The sequence below is a fragment of the Gavia stellata genome, chromosome 19 (assembly GCF_030936135.1).
Source record: "Gavia stellata isolate bGavSte3 chromosome 19, bGavSte3.hap2, whole genome shotgun sequence".
Taxonomy (NCBI): Eukaryota; Metazoa; Chordata; class Aves; order Gaviiformes; family Gaviidae; genus Gavia; species Gavia stellata.
This window is the reverse complement of record NC_082612.1, coordinates 7,231,730-7,237,729: the sequence shown is the minus strand read 5'-3', so window position 1 is coordinate 7,237,729 and position 6,000 is coordinate 7,231,730.

Here is a 6,000-nt window from a genome sequence, read left to right as displayed (position 1 = left end):
ATAACCTAGCATTTGGAACAGTAAGTATTTGAAATAAAATTTTAGACACATGGTTTTCTTGGTGCTTAAGTCAAGGATAGCCATTTGGTATAAAATAAATGAGAAAAGAAAACCCCAACCCAAAAAACTTGCATTGTACTAGAGCTACCTACATTACCTGAATCAGAAGCCCTTGGTCCTTCTCTCGTTCTATTGTTTCTTGACTCACATTTGGTTGTGAAGCGACAGGAACCACCACTCCCTGTGGTCCCTACATACCAACATAACTTAAGTTGTGGTGTATTTGCAACATGAAGGAGTGTATCTCAAGACTGAAATGGTTTTATTTAATAATGCTCATGAACACAGCTGCAGAGAAAACCTGCAGTCCAGTACACCATGAACAGTCAGGCTAGCCTCCACCCGGAATTTGATCCAAATTTCCACTATGTACTATTTGTGCATTACCACTGCCCTGTGCAATTCAACTAGAATTTCTCAACATAACAAGGTTCGCCCATGAATCTGGCAACATAGTCGAAGTCCAGGTTTAAAAAGCAGAAAGGCACTGAACTCTTCTTAAATTTTGAAGCCTCAACCAGCATTTTCAAACAAGTGACATTTTTCATTTGAGGATAAATGAAAAAAAAAGAAAAATAAAAAATGTACCATGACCTGCTGTAACTTCTGCATAGATGTCACGTAGCACTTCAGAAAAGCACACTGAAGACTATACATCTCTTTTACTACTCTATTTTCTACAGCAGTTGAGTCCGGTTTCACATAAAGCAGAATCACAATTGTTCCAACATGACAGTCACTTTTGGTGTTTTTGGCAGCAATTGCAGTAAGAATCTTGCTGTTACACCTATAAAAATGGAAGAAAAAAGGTGCAGTATTAGGGACAAATCATAAAACTCAATGGCTTATTTTCACACCTCCTAAAAAAAACAGGGAATGGATTTTTTGATTTAAAAATTCAGAGAATCCCCTTGCTGTCCTCTAGATGTTGGCAACCTAACAAGTGACACCTGCCCAAGCACTCCCTTCTTCCTTCCAGTACGTATGCTTCTTGCCTCTATTTCTTTGTTCTAGGAAACAGTTGGTCAGTTCGATTCATCAGTAAATTTTCTCATTTTTCTTGAATGCTTAGTATTTTTAAGAGATTTTAATGTCTAATATTATCAAGTGATATCAACTACTTTTTTCAAAGGGCATAACAACTTGCCTCTGCCACCAGGGGAAGTTATTTTCAGCCATGAAGTGTTTTACTGACTCAGAACTCCAAAACTAAAAATGTCTTACCAGAAAGGGAAGAAAATCACCCACAAATACATATAATTCTATCAGCTTCAATTTTCAGATGCCCGTGCTAACAATGGGTAAGTGTTACACTCCATAAGCAATTACAGTAACCTGAATCATCAGCACTAAATCTCTTTTTAAAACAGCAGGAATCAAAATATCATTGTAATTTCATGTCAAAATATGAAAAAAAAAAAAAAATCCCACTATGCCAAAACATAATCACAGAATATTTGAATAGGGGATGTTTCACAGAGGTAATGTTTCATTTCCTTCTGGAAATGTCAAGAGCTTTCCCTTGAGCACTCAAAGGCTGATCAAAGCCTCCCATTTTGCATAGAAAGCTTATTACCAGAAAAGGCTTCTACAAAGTAGGGATTACAAGCTAGTAGCAAAAGTCTGCTACTTTATTTTAGTATCTGGCTCAGATCTTTACACCTCAATTTAGGAATAAATGGCTTGCGTTAGATCACTCTGTTCATTAAAGCCCCCCAAAAAAGAGAATTATTTGCAATAAAAAATAATATATGAATTCTGCATGAAAATAATAGCAAACAGTTTCCTAGAGTCAAAATAAGGACAATGTTGCATGTTCACTGCTCTTCCCCTAGCCTCAGTCTGAAACAAATGCACTGAAAAGTCCTTTTATCGTTACTGCGATAATGCGTGGCCGCAGTTTCATGCATTGAGCATCTGAGGTGTAAATATCCCTACACGAAATCCTGAAATGTACAAAATATTTACATCCTATTTGTATTTGCAGTATTAATGGGCTATATGCTGCACCAGATTAAAGTCCCTTGCTTTTCATTTTCCACAGGTGGAAGGTACATTTATGGTATGTTATCTGTTTTCATGGTAGGTTTTTTTGTCCATCCCATTCTCCACTCCCACCCTGGTTTCTCTTCGGTGCAGTGTTGCCTTTCAGAAAGCAACACCTTAACATCTGGATGTAAATGTCAGGGCCATTCCATTGACAGCTTGTCCCGTAGAAAAAAGCACTATTAGGTGATTACAGCCTAGTAAGCCATAGTAATTTTTATACTTGTTTCAGGGACTGGTATTCTCTGTGGTTAAAAAGGGAACTTTTCACTGATCGCACATTCACTGTTCCCCACTTCATCTCACGGAAGCCAGCCTTTCACAGGTGCTGTACTACTGATATGCTAACACTAATGAGCAAATCCAAAAGACGTTTTTCTTAAAAGCTTTAAAATTGAATAGACACATAATGACATGTTCAAGGGCTCCTCTGTTCCTATTCATTTATATCAAAACCTTTATATTACTAAAACTTTTAAACGTGGATCTGAACAGGGCAGGGGGACAAAACGCTTACTCTCTTACACATTTGGTTATGGAATATATGACTGAAGTTGCTATGATGCATTTGCCACCAATAAATCACTGTCAATCTTTCCTTCAGCAAGATATGGAAAGTAAAAAGTACAGTAATTTGACTAACGGTGGGAAGACCAATACCCAAGCAAATTTCTCCATCACTTTTGCTTCCACTGCCAAATTTGCCAATAAGAAAGTCCACAGACCAAGTGAGAACTCACCACTAAAATTTCAACCTTGCTTTCTGCAATATAGCCTACTGACCTTCCTATCTAGCTCTTGAAGTGGGGAATCACCCAAAGTAAATCTACACCTTGTGCAGAGCTTGTATGCAATTTTAACTTGTACTTTGTGGTTTAATAGACGTCTCATATTCTACTAAGATTGCAAAAATAGAGTGAGAAGAGAATAAACTCTAATCAGATCACTGTGGTCCTTTCAGAAACCTCTAACTACATGATCAAAGTTTCAATTTCCTGCACTTTTTATTACTGTTGAGCAGAAGTAAATGGTAATATACAGATATAATGAGGTCACAGACCAAATGATTATATGGTAGTTAGATACTGTAGCCCACTTTCCTCAGATTATAATCCATTGCTTCAGAAGAGTGCAGTTCCTCTTGTGAAAATCAGTCATATTCTTTCTGCTACTATGCTGTTCAGTCCTACCTCTGCTTCCAAAGCTGCAGAAATGTAAAAACATCTTTCCCAAACTCCAGAAAACTTACATGTGCAAGACTTAACACCTGAACCCTACCGAACACAAGTCTCCTAGGAATTATTATTGCCCATCATTATTTAGAAGCATGTTCAATGTAATACAACAGTAGTTTCTCTCCTTCTGTGTTTATAAAGTTAACACAATGGATTTGGATTTCACTTGTCATGCCTGGGCATTACTATAACATGAGTAACAAAATAATAGTGCATGCATTTAAACAGAAAACATATTCTAGGACTGAAGTGTTTCACATCTCTCTTGCAATTTTGCCAGATAGGTAGACTCCACTGATTTGGAATTTAATACTCCCAGTCTCCTAACTGGTTTAGTACCACAGAAACTTACTTCCCCCATTCCAGCACAAATCTTAGAAAAACTTGCTTCTACCAAGATCCACCAGTTTTTCAGGGCATTTTATGATGCTCTTTAGGCACTAAAGGGAAGAATTACACTATAGCTCCGATTTCTCCATTTAGACTGAGAGATGGGCGTAAGCTGATACGGGTGCTATGCTAATCGTCCAGATCACAACCTAGCTAGAATGCACAGCATCTCCTTTCCAGCCCACACAACTGCATTTCCTTTCTGAGAAAACCAAGGTACAGGAGGGAAGGTGACGCACATATGGGTCTTGCACGGGTACAGGGTCATGACGTGGCTGGGGCAGACATGGAGATCTAGGGGCATGCACTCTTTTAAAATCACCACAGGACTTTAATAATTAAATATGCCATTACCATACTATGATGTATAATTTTTGTTTTCTGTTGAGGTAACTATTTCATTGTAATTTTTTCATATACTTCCTACTTTCCCCAGAATTAGGTGCACAGCATATCCTAGATACTGCTATCCTGAGTAGATGAATCATTTGGTAGAAGCTTTCTTTTAGGCATTCATATCTATAAGGACACCTCCCAACCTCCTCCTTCAGCTCAGCCCCAAAGCTCTCCCCTTTGTTTGCACAAAGCTTGTAAAAAACACTACAGACAGCTGACAGCTAACCTAGCTATTTCTCATCAGTCTCTGCTCTAGACATAGACATGACAAGCTTATTTTCAATCTCACAAATGCACGTTCCATTGCTCTTCTGCATTCTGTTAGCACTCGGATAACAGCAACAGACTCCTTTTACTGTTCTTGTGGCTAGTAAAAGTCTTCCTCAACCAAGGAAACAAGGTAAGCTGGCTCACAGAGCAGTTGCAAAAGAGCAAAACTGGCAACACACACACAAAAAAATCAAAGGAAAAACACACTTGTTATTTCATTGCAGAAAAGAGTATAGAATGACCCCAATACAACTGTGGGAATCACCTGTGTGAATCGACTAACTTCTTGAATGACCCAGTAGCAAATGCCCTTACCTCCCAACAACTGCACAGTACGAATATGTAACAAATCAAACCCACCATTTAGGCTGTGTCAAGCTGTACATGTGAGCCCAAGTTCCTGTTATCCCAAGGGCTTTACAAACAGAATGAAGTGAGTACTCCTAACCTAAAGAGCAAGTCAGAAATTGTATTAAGAAAACTAAAGAAGTAGTAATGGTAAAGGACTTTCGCAGACCTTTCAATAGTCTTAAGATAAAGTAAGGCTTTTACCCTAAGTTAAGTCAAAAAGACATCAAGGAAAATGGTCCTAAGTGTAGAATCACATCTACAACTAGAAGTAACCACAGAGCAAGATGAGACTGCTTAAATAAGATTATAGAACTGATGTCTATCTGCCCAGAAAGAATAGAACAGGTTAGGCATATCCTCTTGCCACATTTACAAAAATACAGGTGTATGTGTAGAATTAGGTAAGAGAGGGTTCTTCACTGAAGGGGGGTTCATGCGGCCTTAACTTTGTGATGGGTATGGCAACTTCCCTCTGCAGGTAAAAAATACCTTTGCTTCCTCACAACATCATCTGAAACTTTATTCCCGATAGGCTACCCATCTGATAATGTTTTTAACATCCCAAAACCCCATAAAGATTTCCCTATTAAGATTCTATTCTTCCTACTAAATTAATAAAAAACTGCATCACTATTTCATTTACTGTATTCCGTGACTGATTTTAAATTTATTTTACTGAAAATACCCATTCATTGGAGTACTCTGTTCTCCCTGAAACTGGTTCCTTGAGTTCTCTTGGTTCCTACCTCCTGTCTAGAGGTCAACAATCGTATCTGGGCAGCAGCAACCAAGTGTTTCTCCATGCTAAGGGGAACTGGCACATCATCTTGTCCTTGTCTGGATTGCTAAGTCTGAAGTAATACGCTACAAAGTGGGGCTGCACAGCAGGACCTGAAGGAGGTGTCTCCTCAATTTCAGCCTTCTCTTTCTCACGCCTGTATTATCTTGACTGTCAACTCATTACACAAATGGTGAGATCTGTACGGAAGCTGCTGTATTTATTCTTCACCCCAAGAATCACAAACCATTTTTTGTCCTTTTAAGGCTGTGCTGTCTAGCAATACCTGCTTTGAAAATGATACTAACAGACAAAAGCAAAATAGAAGATGGAGTGAAAAGAGGTACTACAGGCATTATTTGATTTGGACTCAGACTCCAGAAATCCATGGCTATCCAAAACTATTTTTCATACTATGCAGTGTGGGATCACAGAACACACACCTGGAAAGAAAAACACTTCCGTGTCACTGCA